The 17,828-nt window shown below is 38.5% G+C and overlaps 1 long non-coding RNA gene across 3 annotated transcripts in view; it reads left to right on the top strand.

Moving 5' to 3' along the window:
- Positions 1 to 17,828, top strand: part of LOC122967138 — a 93,361-nt gene that overhangs the window by 45,787 nt on the left and 29,746 nt on the right. For 2 of the 3 annotated variants that reach the window (XR_006398560.1, XR_006398549.1), the window contains exon 4: positions 14,298 to 14,443. This is a non-coding gene — a long non-coding RNA (uncharacterized LOC122967138). Of the gene's footprint in view, positions 1 to 14,297; positions 15,848 to 17,828 lie in introns of those variants that run through there. The other variant, XR_006398542.1, reaches the window with a different exon arrangement.

Here is a 17,828-nt window from a genome sequence, read left to right as displayed (position 1 = left end):
TGATCCGTCAGTTTAAGCACACACAGACACACACATGCACACATGCATGTACACACAGACAAACACAACACTCACACAGCCTGAGATAGATTTGCGCACACACAAACATAAAAAGCCTGAACTTCCCTGTTGAATGTTTGAAATGAGGGGGAAAAAAAGAACAAGCTTAGTCATTTTAAACATCAAAAATAACTGCATCAAGTGAACTTTTGAATTATATTACATCATCTGTTTGAAATAGTACACAGAATGTTGAAACACAGAGGAAATCACCAGTTGGTTTCATCTGGTTTTGTCTTCAGGATACATCATGCAGTCTGGGCTGGCCAAAGCCAGCATGGGAAAGCTTGGACCCAGCTATGTAAGGGGTCTCTCCACAGGAAAGGCTTTGAGAGGTGTCTAAACGCCAAGAGGCATTTTACAGTACCACACCAGAGAGAAGAAAAAAAAGACAAAACTGACTTATGACCAGAGCCATTTTCACCTTGGCACAGACCACCTGGAAAAGCAATGATTTAATGTTAACTACCATTTATGCAGCTTCCCCAGCCCATTAACTAAGGAGCAATTCTGCTGTCACTCAACTCTAAAACAAAACTCAGTGTTTGTAGAGATTTATGGTGGACATGCCAGATGTCAGGTCAAGTTCTTTTAATTTATATTGCACCAATGTAGCTGTTTTGGAATTTTAGTACAAGTTTAATGTAGAGTTTGTGTGGGCTTATAAGGTCTGGAAAAGTCAAATTTTGTTCTTTTTTTCATTAGCAGGTCATCCATCAAATACTGACAGTTACAGTTGTGTGTTGCTTAAACACATTCAAAAACGTTTTTTTTAGTCCATGAAACTATTGCCCTGTGTGTCATCATGTGTCAGGTAGACCCCAGTGGTGTTCAGTGAAGAGTCAGAATGGAGTCAGTGTACATGACGAATAAAGTGATCTAGTCAGAGAAGCTCAGTACTCATTTAATGCAAGTCTGAGTCAAGTCTTTAGTGTTTAGTCATAGGTATGAATGAAGTCTCAATCTGCTCAAACGGCACCTCCAGGGCTGAAAAATTAAGCCAACACAGAAGTGCCAAAAACTGCAGTTCCTCGAATGGCCACTTGAGGCTGGCTCCAAAAGCGAGTCAATCCCCATAGACCCCCTTATTAAAATGCCCAACTTTACAGCAGAAATAAACATATTTACAGCTTGGTACAAAAAATGGTTTTGATCTCTATAGTTAATTTCCCCATCCATGACAACTGTATGGGGGGCAATTCTTAAAAATTTGTTGTGTAACTCACCTGTTTAAATTTGATTAAGGCTTAAAGCTATGCATAATTAAGGGTGTGACCACTTTGAGTGACAGGTGGGTGCCATTACAGGCAAGTTGCTATCACAGCGACGTTGGTTAGGTAACATAACCATGGTGTAACCCCAAATTCATACAGTATAGGTGTAGCCGTAGCTGCCGCTATGTCAGTGTGTTTTCAGTTCATGAAAGTTAATTGTAACATTTTAGTTGCCTAAAGAAGTCTTGATCAGCGTTTGGTGGTACTAAAATTTCCTCTAAGGAGTCGAATGTTCAGTTTTTTCCAGTAAGTACATTTTGTTTTAATGGGTTTAGGCCTGTTTTTCACTAGCAAAAATTAGCATTAGAATAAGCATTATCACAGTTAACTATAGACTGTAAAGGCACCTTGCTAACCAAGCTAGCAGCTAGCGCTAAGCTCAGCTCCACCCTCGTCAAAATATGATCACCTCTGGCTTCAAAAATCCAAGATAGCGACGGTCAAAATGCAAACTCAAGGCTTCGGAATGGGAGTCCACAAACCAATGAATGATGTCACGGTAGCTACGTCTATTATTTTTTACAGTCTATGAATCTGCATAAACTGTTACTGTTATGGAATATTAGCACATGTTTAATGCAGTGTTGGTGTGGGCTTATAAGGTATGGTTAATTTAAATTTTGTTCCTTGTCTTTCATGAGCAGATCATCCAACAAATACTGACAGTCACAATTGCGTGTTGGATAGTTAGCTACAAAATGCATGCCAGCCTACTGTATATAACCAACCTGTAAAAAATAATAAAGAAGAGGTCCGCTGTCAGTCTTAAGTGAGAAATCATTGTTTGAAATTGGTTATCTGCTAAGTAGATTTTTTGAAACTGCATTTACCTCACAATACATTAGTTTGGTTTTGCTGGATTCAACGAGAAAAATCGGTTGTTATATTTTAACAACCCTCTGTTACCTTTTCCATGTGGGTAATGTTCCACAATTTATTTAAATACCTTAGTCTTGGCTATGTGTAAAAAAAAGAAAGCCCAGTACCTGAAAATGATGGAATTCAGATTAGTCACCATCTAGCCCCCTGACTTGTGTTGACTTCATGTTTACTCACAGGCTGTTGGCAGTGCCAGCAGTTTGAGGTGCTGTGGGCTATGAGGCTTTGAGTGTGACCTCATGTTCCATTCTGTTTCTATGCCGCTGTGCCTCAGCTCTCCGTCCTCCTGGGCTGACACTTCACTGTAGCTCCAACAACTGCTGTGGGACACTGAACATCTGTAAGCCACCGCTCCTACTCACTCAGCTGCCTCTGCACCGGGCACATGCTCTCTGTGCAGCTGCTGCTCTGTGTGTGTATGCATGTGTGTGTGTCTCTGTGTGTATTTTCAACACAGCTTGTGGGGTTGTGTGCAGCATACTGTGACACTGGTCATATTTGGTATAACTTGTGAGCTACTGTGTCCGTGTGCATGTGTGCCTATGCATAGCATGTTATTGCATCAGAAACTTTCTGTTGTCTTATGAGAGTGTTTCTTTGATACTGTGTGAGTAAACAAATGATCAAACTTGTGTGTCAACTACAGTGAAAGAGAGAGATTTGAGTTTACTGTATGTGTGATGTGTATTTGTATGTTAACCACAAATCTATTCCACACACATGCACACACACACACACACACACACACCTGCCTTTTTACTGACACTCCAATGTTGCCTTCAACTTGCTCTCACATTTCTGTAGTCTAATCAGGGCAGGCCTATCCCAACAGAAAATTACTGGATTGTTGCCACTCTTCTCAGTCAATCATGTGACTCAACAGTTCTTTCTCTTTTTGTTGTGTCGTGTGAGAGGAAAAACTGTGAAAACCTTTGTAGTGAATTCAGCAAAAAAAATGTTTTATTAAACGCCTTATGTTTATTGACTTCTCTTTCATGTCAGTTCTTTTGTTCTGCCTTTGTAGTGGCAAAAGATCTCTGTGCATCATCATTTGTGAGCGATCTGAGATGTCAGAGGTGTCCTTTTGATGTGGAGTGCAGACCTCATACGAGGCACCACCTGTGCAGCTCTCGTAGTGTGCCTGTTGATGTTTTAGTGTGATTGCTTATGTGTGAATAGCGTCATGTGGGCGTAGCTCTTTGTGTGTGTTTGCATGCTTGTGTATAATTATGCATGTGTGTTTGTGCATGCAATCAGCCACCTACAGCTCCTGTTCCAGAGGGAATAGAATGGGCGTTGAAACATCACCGTTCTTCTTCTCTTACTTTATCTAATGACTCTGGTAATTGCGACAGTCTGATGCTCATTGGCAGTGTGTGTCACTGCCTTTGATCCCCGTGATACCACAGCCAGCTCAGTAAACACACAGTTTGTGACACATTTACACAGGCGCAAACACATTCTAAAAGATTTTTTCTTGATTTAATGAAACTCTGTGCTATTGCCCTGTGTGTCATCATGCTTCAAGCAGATGACCTCAATTGTAGTCAATGGTGAGAGAGAATGAAGTCAGTGTGCACAAAGAATGAAGCGATCAAGACAGTGAAGCTCAGAAGTCAATTAGTGTAAGTCTGAGTCAAGTCTTCAGTGTTTAGTCATAGGTCTTAGTGAAGTCTCAATCATTATAAACTGTAACTGTAAAAAAACATGAAATTATGTCTTATTTAGCTGTTGAATTTTCAGCCATGTTAGTGGTATGGCTATAGGGATGACAGTCAGGCTGTCGGTCCATCACATTGGTCCAGACTGGAATATCTAGATGGATTGCCACGAAATTTGGTATCGATATCTACAGTCCTCAGAAGATGAACCGTATTAACTATGATGTTTTCCTGACTTTTTCTTTCTTGCTGACTAGCAAATGTTAGCTTGATAACATGCCAAACTAAGACTGTAAACATGATAAACATTATACCTGCTTAGTATCAGCATGTTAGTATAGTCATAGTGAGCAAATTAGCATTTCGAAGTTACGTTTCTCCTAAGTGCAGCCTCACAGACTCAGTCTTGCTCCTTATATGGTATATCAGGCACTGGTTAAATAAATATTATAAAATCCAAGTTTGTGCAATCACACATCACATTAAACAACTGTGCAACTTGGGAAAAACAGTTAATTTAGATTATAATTATTTAATTATAAACTATAAAGCCATTAAAAGTTAATATAAATATAAAAGATTGGAGGAAGAAGAACTTTAGTGATTGTATTTTGCTCAACAGGCTTAACCAAGAAGCACTGCAAGTTGATGTCACTCTGTTGTTGCTTTTTCCATTGACTAAATGAATGCTCGATTGTAATAATTTTCCTATTGCAGGGCTACACTTACATTTATTTTAGATAGATAGATAAAAAAATGTAGGGGCACTGTCATTCTTTTAAAGAATTGTCATAAATACGTCTCATTTTTAACACTAAATTAATGTTATGCAGAAGATGCAGAGACAGGATGACATAACTAAAAGATTACTAAAAAATTTCTAACAATAGCATGTACTTGAAACCTGCACTGTGCTTCAGGAATAGACCCTTTTCAGCTGCATAAAGATTGCTAATTCTTCTGAAGCTCTGCCAATTTGGATCCAGTATTGAATCCGCTCATCTGAACCCATTATTGAATCTGCTTACCAAATCTGATTTCAGTATTGACTTTGTGTATCACATCTGAATTAATTTAGATTTTGAATTGAATCAATTGAGGTTAAGCATTCAACTGTTGGAAGTAATTTAAATTATACCACTAAACCTCATTAATGGTCACAATGCTGCAATATGAACATGAGATAAAATAGAAATAGAATTGGTATACATATTCAAAATAAATATTAATGGCAGCAGAATATATGAAATGCTGATTACATATTTATCTGACACCTTTTAAATAACAGGTGTAATCTACAGACTTTAGCACATCTAATTTTTCATGAGCAACTCTAAATACTGATGGTCCTCGTTCAAAAGTATTAAGTTGATAAACTGAAATCATTGATGGGAATGAACATTTAACATAATTTCCACATTCACACACTGTAATTTTGTTATGTTAACAAAATGCTCGCACTGTCACACTGCATTGCTGTGCATTGTTTAACTCCATACATCTGTGCATCCATCTGCAGACCGGATACTATCCCAGCATGCACTTGGTGAGAGGCAAGATAGCCTACTACAAGGGTTCCAACATTGTAACACAGAGTCACAGACAACACATTCACACCCACACCTACTGTATAATATCCAGTTCACCCAACCTTAACGTTTTTTGATTGTAGGAGTAAACTTGAGACACATATAAATCAATTGTAATTAAACATAACAATGTTTAACATGTAATCATTATTCCCTGTAAAAACCAGGCTACATTTTGCTATTGCTACTATGATAAATGATGGATATTTTAGACTCAAGAGATACAATCTATCTCTCAGTAACATTTGACCAGTATATTTTTCAGAGAAGGACTTGTTAGAGGATATTTTACATATCTGGGTCGGGCTTTTATCCCCCTCCCTCCTCAATGTCATCTGGAAAGAGGCAATGCGACAGCTTTTTCCTCACTTATTAATGCTTGTTAACTAATTACTTTTAATTATCTTAGAAAATCCCAGATTAATAAGAATACTCATATATTTATAAAATGTTTACGCCACCATGTTTACTCAAATGCAAACAAGCCCTGCAAATACACTATGCCATAACATTTTAAATGAGGCTGGTTTGTTTGTGTTGAATATCTACAAATGATCTTTTAAACATGCCACTGGTAGAACTTCTCTAAAGTCAGTCCAGAAAACAAGCAGAAAGAGGCTACCTGGGGACAATTCCTCGAGTGCTGCTAATGAACAGAGGAAGGGAGACAACAAACATGTTTTCTTCTTTAATTCTCCTGGCCTCAGCTGTTTGATATAAGATGTATGCCCAGACCTCATGTGGTTTGGTGCAGTGTAGTGGGGAGACTATAAAAAGAGCAGCTATTAGACAGAGCTTGTCTTTAGTAAGCATGCCAAAGTAACACTAAGTCCGTGACACTTGGTCTCATTGGAGGAGTGGGGACATAAAGGGGTAACAAAGCCTTACCCCATCTGTTTGACTTTTATCAAAGAGCAAAAGCATGCATTGTACACTAGTCAGTCCAACTTATTGCCTTCATCTTCCTTTTGCTCTCTGTAAAGTAGGGGTGTAATGCTACACAAAATTCATGGTTCGGTATGTACCTCGGTTTTGGGGTCACGGTTTGGTACAATTTCAGTACAGCAGGGGAAAAAAAAGAAAAGTAGAAAATAATATTTTGGTCCTTTATTTTGAAAAATAAAAGTGGAAACTATCACTGAAACAGTTTAGTTGCTACAGTGGAAAAAGAAAACAACGTTTCTGTTTCTTGCAAGAAGTCAGGACACCTTCTGGCAGCTGTTTTATGCTGATTTATGGTTTAACTGTATATAAAATAGTTGAAACTAGCTCCACCTCCAGCAGCTACAACAGTAACATGCTGCTTACACACTGATGCTTCAGTATTAATGATCTAATGATGTCATATACCATAAAATATCAGTCAGAGGGACCAAACCACTACTTGCACTTTCATACTTTTTAACTACATTTTTCTCTCTCAGAACTGGTTCTTATGACGTGCTGTCTGACCACATCAGAAATCAAATGTGTTAATCGTTGTTCTGAGCAGCTTGTGGAGTGAAAAGCCGACTGTCACAGAGAGGGGAGGGGGACGGGGATACACAGTATTGTTTCACTACGGAGATAACAGAGCATATTTTAATAATAGTGGTGCACCCGATCAGTGTTATGGGTCTCTAGTTTGTCATTCTGATGGCAGTGACACTACAGAGTAACCAGGCTACCTTGGCTAAACTGGCTAGCATACGAGCATGCTACAGCTAAGTGGTACACTGCCAAAAAATGTTCCAGGTGGAACTCAAGCTCTAGAAATATTGTTCCGCACGTCAGAGTTAGTGGATGATTAAACTGTTTTGACAGCAATTGCTTGGGTCACAAAACACATTCTTCGTGTGACTGCATACTGAAATGTCTAGGGGTGCAACGGATCACAAAACTCACGGTTTGGATCGTATCACGGATTTGAGTCATGGATCGGATCATTTTTTGGATCAGCAAAAAAAAAAAAAGAGGGGCGGGGGGGGGGACGTGACGTATATTCTGTAAAACACTTACTTCCTTTAAACATGGTAGTGAATGAAACAACAGCTTGTGTCCACATCATCAAAACTTGATGATAACTTACAAATATGAACACACTTCTTGTCCTGCAGCTTAGTTTGTTGAACGAGCCACCAAACAAACATTCACCGCTAATGACAGTTAGCAGCTAGGTAGCTAATTAGCTGCTCAACTGCAGCACATTAAACAGCGTGTAAACATAACGTTACCTGCAGATGTCACTTTGGACCCCTTAGATGCTGGTTTAGTTGTTGCTCTTCAAAATCCCTGTTAGCGACACACTGTCTGTCCATGACTTGTACTTACAGCAGTTTGTTTAGGTTGTCTTAAATGAGACATTAAATTTTGCAATTAAACCACGGTTCACATGCATGCCGAACCGTGGGGGGCGATCCGTACAGAGCATGGATCAACTACGATCCGTTGCACCACAAGAACTGTCACATCCATACTATTGACAGTTTGGGATGAATACATGTACTATTACACTCCTACTGTAAAGATTTGTCTTTCTTGTTTGTTGATCATGCCTCTTTTCTTTACAGGCTAAATTTGAGGGTGACTGATTAAAGATAATTAGGAATGACTTTTTATATTTTTACATAATGTATACATGTACATGTAATTGTGTTTATTGAGGTTGATTGAGCTCTCTTTTAGGTTTTGTTGTGAGGACTTTAGCTTGCCATTTGTTAGATTTAGCCTATATGACACATCAATTATCCCTTCTCATCTCTTATTGTCTCACTCAGTATGGTGTTTTATTGCTCTTGTTCTCTTTCTCCATCTTCTGTTTTTTTGCAAGGGACCCCCCCAAACACACACACATGCACATATAGCCACACACTCCTCCACTGTCAATCAGCCTTCCCCATCCTCTCTGCTGCCACTTCCTCTACCACGGGGAAAAGGTCCTGCTGATTAGAACAGGCCTCTCACTGAGTGCCATCCATCATCATCTAACCTACTGGTCCTCCCTTCTGATTACTCCATCTCTCTTGCACACTCACACATGCGCATGTATACAAGTAGCATAAACTCACAGACACATGCACACACACACAATATCTGAACAGTTCACATTGATTGAATCAGGATTAATTAGCTATGAGGTAATCATTGGCTGCAAACAAGGCTGTATGTCAGGAGAGTTGACATTTAGTCGACACAAGAGCGTAAGAGGGAAGTGGGTGTGTGTGTGTACGTGTTGGTATTGAGGGGAAAGTATTGCTGCTGTTTGAAGCATTACACAGAGTCTGCTCCTTCTCCACTGTCGGAGAGAGGGTCTGACTGAGGCCTGTTTGGTTGTAAAAGCAAGCTGACAGCTTTGTTAACAAGTCCGAGCAGATGAGAGGGATTATTTTATTCCATGGCACAAGGATGGTATTGAGCAGACAGCCCTCAGTTAGCTTTGGATTTGTCAGCTTCCGGTGAATCATTTGTGATTTTTCATAAATTTGCCTGTGAAAGAGTACAAGGCAGTCCTAGCTGTCATTATTAGAATAGTCATGTTACCTTTCAGGTGATGCTGCGCCAATAAGAGTTGCAGTCATCTTGTTAAAAGTTGCATCTTGAAATAATCAAATAACATTGTGATATTAAATGCAATGCTGTAGTAAAATTATAAACTTTGGGAAAAATGTATTAGTTATCAGGGAAATGATAGAACACAGCACCCAAATAGCTTTGTTTACCCAGCATGAATCTCTCTAGTAGGTGAAGGCAGGCACTGTAGTAACATTTTCTAGGTATCTTAACCCCTATGCAGCCTGATTCCTGGATTTGTACGGTTGTTCTGGACATATCTCATGAAAACATGATGTGTTAAAATGTCATTTAATACATTGAATTTGATATAGCCTACAATATATGTCAATAAATGTCCCCCAAGCAGTGGGTGTGCCACTGACTATCCCAGTAGAAGAAGTCTAACATCAGTCACAGCTGTCAAGCTAATAAGTGAAAATAATAACTAAAAGTAAGGTAGTAGGTCCCTTGAAGGTCTATTCAGTGAGTACGGATAAAAGAGCTGAAGCATCAGGTTCACACACTTCTGCAGATGATTCTTCTTGCTGTGCTTAAGCATTGGGATGGGGGAAAAAAGTACTTCACTTACATTTCTACATTTTATCATAATTATTTTATCATAGTATTTGTTCACTGAACATGCAACATGAGGTCAAAAAAGCATTTTACTAATACATTTCAATTATACATCTTCAGAGATCTCTCTGTGCCTGTGTTTGACATTTTTCTTCATAGCAGAACATGCTTCTAGGATGTGTGGGAAACGTGCTAACACAATAGAGCACCAAGCTAATTATGTTGCTGTCAATTATTCATTGGTGACTCAGGTTCGCAAGCTCACAGACACATACAGTTTCCTCTTTACCCAACGTGTCTTAAAGGCTTGCTCACAGCGACCACAGAAGAAGTTATGGGCATCAATATTTCATAGTTAATTATGACAGCAAAGCCACTGACTTTAATATTCCTGGAGAGGCTCTTGTGGTGGGTCTCTGCTGCACATTGTTGCTAGTGACACGCCAGGCTGGAGGAATGCCGGATGAATTAATAAATATAGAGAGATATGGATAGCCAAACCACTCCGGCTGTCGAACCACATATATACATGTGGACACATGTATATGAATACATGCTCACACACACTCACATATGGAGCACAAAAAATGACATAAGCATAAATATATAAATAAAAACATTTTAGTAATGAAAAAGGACATAATTAAATTGTCTTGAATTTATTTCTACATTTCCATACATCAAATTTATTTAAGAAATTTCTGTATTTATTTATTTATTTCTTAATTAATTTATTTCTGTATTTCCTCATTTATTTATTTATGTATTTCTACATTTCTTCATTTATTTATGTATTTCTACATTTCTTCATTTATTTATTTCTATATTGCTGTGTCAGTATGTTAATTGAGGGGGCAGTCCTTATCAGTCCAGTCAGCTCGAGTAGTCAGCTGGGTGAACCAGACAGAAGCAAATGATTTCTATCAACTCTACATGACACAAGCTAGCTAACTTTCTATGAACCACTACACGCTATGTTTAGCTTCAGCGTTATGTTTAGCGTTTAATGTTATGTTTAAGTAATTACACTTTCAGAGTAACACAGGATCTGTAGTAAAACCTGGACCGGCCTTTTGAGTAGTCTTTCTTTTATTTTGTGAAACTGGATTGAACTGAACTTACCGTATTTTCTCTTGATAGTGGCTGGTATTCAGTTAAAAGCTGGGTCTCCAATAATAGCTGGGGGTGTGGTCGACATGAACAAATAAAGGCTGGCCCCAAATACAGGCCGGGGAGGGAAAAAACAAGGATGGATTGAGGCGGTATTCAGACTAAATCAAGTGTTGCTGCGCACTGCTGCTGGGTTGTACGGTGGTGTGCGACGGTGTGTGTGTTTATTTGTGCTCTAGAAAGTAACAGCTGTGAAACAATTAGATATTTTTTTTATTGATCTGATTCACTGCTTTCTTACCAACTCCATCTCTTCATTCACTCTCTCGCCCCCTCTCCCTCTTTTTCTCTCGTCTTTTTTTAAAATGAGTTGGGAAACCGACAGCACAGCCTAACTTTACTTTTAAAGTTATCAAATAAAAAGAAATGTCCGCCTCCCTCCTCTTTGTGCCTGTTATAATGTGACTGTGGTTTGTTGTAATGTACAAGTGCCACAAGATGGCGGTAGCCATAAGTGAAGTACTATATAGGATCTGTGCAAGTGTCAGTGACTAGATTTTCCATAACACCAATGCCACAAACTGTAGAGAACGAACATGGCACCCACCAGACGGAAGTTTGATGTCAAATTCAAAGAGAGTTTTGCAATATGCGGAGAAAAATTAAGGAGCGAAAGTTGCAAGACCTTTTGACACTGACCCGAAAATAATCAGATACTGGAAAAAAAGAAGCGTGAGCTGCTGTTAGCGGACAAGAGGAAAGCACGGCTAGCTGGAGGTGGGAGGAAGAAAGTTAACTTGGAGCTAGAGAGACAGCCGATTGATATTTGATATTTGACTGTGCTGTTAACTGGCTATTAATGTTTATATCTAGCGTAACGTTACCTCAGATTTGTTTAGTTTTTAACTGACACTGGCCATATTTCCCCTCCTGTACGTATGTTTGTGTAATGTTTCACAATAAAAGTTGGGAAATGAAGGCTTTTCATTTTATTAATAGCATAATGCAGTAACAAAAATTTAACAGAGCAAATGGAAGCAGATCAGAAAACAGGGGGGCTTCATACTAAAATATGAGCAAATATACTTATCAAACAGAGGGAATTAGGAATAAAGGCCTCTCTCTAATAGAAGCCTGCTTCCAATAAAGGCCTGGTACCCTCTGCAGTTGAGGTAAATAAAGGCCCTGGCCACTATTAGAGAAAATATGGCATTTGGTGTTGTGTGTGTGTGAGACAAAACGGACCGTTTACTGAGCGGATTGAACTCTGAAACTGTGGGACAAATTACACACGCAGACACTCACACAACCTGAAAAACCTGAATACTTCTCCACTCTTTATCGTTACCTGGCACCCCCATACATGACAAGACTTAACCATTTTCTCATCTGTTCAGAGTATATCTCAGCTCCCACTTTAGCATCCTCCATCAGCTGTACCAGTGAGTCGGTGACATGGCGCTACTAGCTTAAAAATATATGTGACATTTGTGGATGTAGTAGCTAAATCTGTGCATGGAAAACTTTTTTTTTTCAGCAGATATCTTAGTTACAACAAGACTGAGCCAGCAAGGCAGTTTTGTGTTTATATGTGTGGTATTTATTCAGTTTGGGAAATCCCACAATCTCTAGAAAGCATTGGCTCAAGTTGCCTGACTCAACAGGGACTAGAAATCGTCTCTGTTGCTGGGTTGTTACTAAGGCTCAGCCTACTTGCTGGAGTAGTAAACTAGGTTTCATTACATAGGAGTCTACTGATATAACTGATTGTTTTCCAGGTATTAGTCAGATCCCATGCATTTCCAGGGAAATGGAGAGAACACTAGCAAAAAGGTTTTTTTTTATTTTGACAGTGAATTGCCCTACAATATGAAAACATTTTTATTATATCTTTTATTTTGTTGGTAACCATTGTGTAATCACAATATTACACTCGACGGTATGCTTTACCATCATATTGACACAAAAGTGATGCTGTAAGGAATGAGGCGCTTGTTCTTAACTGCATCACTGTCATGCCAATAATGACGATAAAGCACACACTCATGTATATATATATTGCTTAACTAAAATTAAGTTTGTCCTTTGACTGTCTAGTTTATATGTTAATAACAAAGCTTTTCAGGAACTGTGGCTGGCTGATAATGTTATGATTTAGGCCTACATTAAAATACAATTTTGTGGGTTAAATACTTAGAGTGTGGTCTTGCCGACTCGAAATCTAATTTATAAACACATAATAGTTGCCCTACCAGGCTGTGACTTTTACAGTAGGCTAAGGTTAGCTAGCTAGCTAACACAGGTTAGCTGATGACAATGATAAACTTACCAAACAGAAAGCAAAGAAGACCACTCAGTATCTGTAAGAACAGTCAACAGCAGCTCCACGCTGGTTTAAAAATGTTGGTAGTGAATCACAAATGAAGACATATATTAGTATCCTCCCTCAGAAACTGCTGCGGTCACTCGGCTCATCTGCCACTTCAGTCAGAACTTTGAGGGCCATGGTCAAGACTCAAGCCAAGGCAGCAGTAGTAGAGCCAAACTGATCACTGCTCTGTAATCAATCCGGCTTTAGACTGAGGTTAGGACCACCTACCTCATTAACATATGAAATCACAGAAATAAATAAATAAATAAGTAAATAAATAAATGTAAAAATACAGAAATAGAACTAAAAGATTATTTATGGAAATGTCGAAAAGAAATCCAAGACATTAATGTAATTATGCCACTTTCAATACCAACATCTATTTATTAATGCATTTATGTATTTATTTATTTATTTATACCTATGTCATTTTTTGTGCTTCATACTCACATACATACACACACATTCAAACAAATTAGTTCATAACTTCCTAGTCACACTCCCATAATAATGCCCCTCACATTTGGACAGATTTCTGCAGTATACGAATTTGAGAAAATAGAGATTTGCATTACACTGTTTATTCTATACCTGACTTCTAAAGAAAATGAACATTAATATTAAACAAAAAGTAATAATAAATGCACTTTTCAGTGGAATAACATCAGATATTGCTGTCTATTAACGCTACCAAAAACAAAACAAAACAAAACAAAACAAAAAATGCTGCTGAGCTGTTTGTCCACCTTGCTACTGCAGGACAGTCTCTCTGTAACAATAACTGACACACACACACAAACACACAAAAACAAATCAAACATAGATATTTGAACACAGCAATAAGGGAAAACAAACTATTAATGCATAATAATTTTTGCTAGAATAATGTTTCACAATGTGTACAGGCTGTTTTTGTGTGCTAAAGCAGAGTGATTTACACAAAGGAAGGCGAGGCAGTATAACAGAAAGCAGGCTTCAATGCATGCATCCCAGTCAAAAACAATACAAAAAAAATGCAAACCACTGACAGAACAAGCAAAATATACTAATGTCACTATGTTGTCTGTGTGTATTGTACCCCCACCTGACTCCACCATTAACCCCAGGGGCAAAGCTGGGTATTTGGGAGTGGGCAGTGTTAGTTTAGTCCCACCTCTGGGACTAATCACCTAATGAGGGCATTAGAGGAGGGTTAGGTCACAGTGATTTGTATTAGTGTGTATGTATGTGTGTGTGTTTGATGCAGGTGGTATCCCTTGACACAGAGGGACCCCAGGGAGATATTCAGGGGACCAGAGCAGGCTCGAGGGCCTAAGCTGTGCCCATTCAAAAACTGCTTGGACGGTGATGGATACCTTGCACCAGGGAGAATGGCCAGGAGAGCACTTAACCGTAAACACACACAGACAAACACAGTCACACAAATGCTCCACAGACAGAGCAAGATCCAAGCCCCAGACACAGCGCAGACAAAAGCGCACAGCGAGGTGGAAATGAGATGTTTCGCTTGATGATGCGTGACATCTGTAATGCATTCTAATTCTCCCCATCGGAGCACTAGTCTTTAAGAATGATTGATGATGTTGTTTCATCGTCTCAGTAAACACAGCTTAATAGATGAAGACCATGTCTGATCATCCTTGAATGGAAACACCACATCAGCGACTCAAACAGAATTCAGCATTGTCCTAAAACTATAATAGCATCATGTAAATTTCACTCATTTTTCACATACAGAAATGCTGAATCCCCCCAATCTCTACATGTTTGTTTTTGTGTAACATAATTTTAACTAATTTTCATTACTCCATTCCAAGGTACATGTATTCCATTTCCTTCTTGCTATGTCAGTGTGTGTGTGTCTCTGTCTCTCTGATGTAGTTGATTGTGTATGCCAGTGTGACCTTGTTGCTTGACAGTAAAACTGCTTGTTTGACTGTTCAGTAAACGGTGCAGAGAGTAGTAATTTCACAATCATCACATCACGATTTGCAGACAGCATTATTACAGATGTGGTGTGGCCAACTCTGCTATTATCATTACTTAATCCCAGTGCCGTTGCCCTGAACATAAGCCTACCATTAAAATTAAATGTTAATCACCCATGCAACCAGCCAGCTTGCTGTCTAGGCTAGCTACAGTATCATATTCCAATCCATACATTGGACAGCTACCATGTAATTGGCTAATACATTTCAAATCAGGTAAATACTGGATGATGCTTAGAAAAAGCAAAACATAGAGACTGCATGGAGCTGACACACTGCATGTGTGTGTTTTTGTGTGTCTGTGTATGAATCCTTTGTTGAAAACATTTGCATTTTGGGTTCTTGAAGCAGCATGTCTATTCACAGCAGGCAGGCTTCTTAGCACAACTTCAGCTGCACTTTTGTATTCCAAATTCATCACATACTGTATACAACTCAACTCTGTGAATTTCCTCTGTGGTATTGAACTGCTGTATTGTGTGATGCTTTATAAACACAATATATTCTCAAAGTATTGATGGATACAGTAGGCACTATACACTGCAGTACAGTAGCTGTGTGTCAATACCCCAAGACATGAGTTGACATACACACTAGTACAGTGAGCTACTGTAATCCTCTGGGGAGGAGGGCATTGAATACATAACACCACAGACCTAGCTGTCGATGACATCAGAGGGTCCTGTGAGGTTCCTCCACAGGGGACGAACACCTCATGGGACCCAGAAGATTAGAGTTAGGGTGTATCATCCAGGGTAGAGCTGTACTTGGTGTAAGATGAAGATTTGCCATCAGATGATTTTCAGGCCATCTTTTCACAGCAAAAACATACAGGTCTAGAGGAGGATCTGCTCAAATTCATGTAGAATTATGACATTCTGGTAAATATAATGTATATGTTATACATACTTGTTATCAATGGGTAGCAATGGGAATATTTTAACAACCAAGTGCTAAACAACTTTTTAGCACTTTCCAAAACATGCTTTATATATTGTGCTGTTCTTTAAGCTTACCATTTTACAGAAGTGTTTTCCATTTTTACGTGATCTTCTTCCTTCATGCACATCATGTACTGTGGTTTCAGTCAGATTTCCTTATTACAGTGTTGACAAAGGCATGCTCCGTTTATGTTGTTGTAAGCTTAAAAAAGGGAACTGTTTAGCATGGTGCTGACAGCCTTTAAACCCACATAAAATAAGCATAAATAAACCAGTTATACCAAGGTCTGTTCTGTGATTGGCATAATAGTGTGGTCCATAGCAAATTACAGTGAAAAAAAAGTCTCTTATATAATAGCAAAAGATAATTGGATGTTATTGCAGGTAGAGTTCTGTACTCCTTAGTCATGGATATCCTAATCACAAGCCATGATTACATAGCTGAGTCACAAACCTTTTTTTCTATAACAATGCTGTGTAGACTAAACTCTGTGTACCGGTATTGAAGAAAAAAATTAAAAGTGAATTCAAAACCAGTGTTGACCGTACAATGTTTCTTCTTCTTACTTCAACTGTTGAAACCATTTTCTCAGGAGATTCCCATTAGATGAATATTCCTTGAAATGAGGATTTACAACCACAAACTCCATGTTTAGCTTGGGTCTGTTCAGATGGCTCACATTCCTGGTATGGACTTTTGTCTTGACGTCTCTCTTGAACAGCGAATACCCATATTTCTGTGTGTCTTCATCTCTGGACTCATACCATTCAGACCTAAAATAAACAAGGATGCATGTGTCCATCTGTTTTCTCGTTCACAAAAATGCATGGATGGAAAGACTATTTGCGCACGCTGTCATACTTGCAGTCCACACCTACCCACAATATGATCTTATGTTAAGGCTAATGCAGCCTGGGTATACATAAGTAAATGTTGTAGCTAGAAACACCCATCCATTAATGAATTTAACATTAACTTTTTTAAACTTACACATTGTCAGGATGTGATGCACACTCTTAACTCTCTCTCTCACTTAGCCTAAGTTTAAGTTGCACCACAATGACGCACCTTTGCTCACAAACTGTGACAACTTTAAAACATACATAGAAAATAATTTAAAAAAGGTTCTCTGGGTATTTGGATTAACACTAAACATGTCACTGCCCTGCTGAAATGCCTGTGTGGGATCCAAGGACTCCACCTAGTACCAGCACAATATTTTGATTGACTAAATAAATGCCTAAAGCAATAGTCTAGTCTTTATGCTAAGCTAAGTTAACCATTTCCTTGCTGTCACTTCATATATAATTGACAGACATGAGAGTGGCATTAATCTTTTCATCAAACTCTTTTTCCTTTAATAAAAATGTTGCAATTTAGCAACTTAATCAGTAATATTCTATTAGCTGTATTGTTTTCCTTTTTTATGTCTTAAGAAGTCAACTAATGTATTCAGAGCATAGTTTTTGCTATTTACACAATTTGCTATTACTAAATGGCAACCACTGCAACATTTCTGGCAATCCTATTGTGGTCAAAATCACAAAGCAGAGCAAGGAATCTACAATATATATTTCTTTTATATTGTGATCTGCATGAGAGTCAATCTTCTCTCAGACTCGACCAATCAGAGCAGAGCTGGATAACACCGTCAGAAAAATATAATACAAGAACACGTTATATCTAATACAACAAAGATTCCGTAAAATGTCACATATATCATCCAAATAGGAAGCAATTATGATAGAAACTACTATGTAAAGAAAATAGAAAAGTTGAAAATTATGATAATATATGACTTGCCCAAAAGGGTGTAAATGACAATGTAAGTACAAATTAGCAACGGG

The sequence above is a fragment of the Thunnus albacares genome, chromosome 1 (assembly GCF_914725855.1).
Source record: "Thunnus albacares chromosome 1, fThuAlb1.1, whole genome shotgun sequence".
Taxonomy (NCBI): domain Eukaryota; kingdom Metazoa; phylum Chordata; class Actinopteri; order Scombriformes; family Scombridae; genus Thunnus; species Thunnus albacares.
The sequence above is the reverse complement of the archived record's forward strand: the minus strand, read 5'-3'. Positions and strand labels throughout refer to the sequence as shown.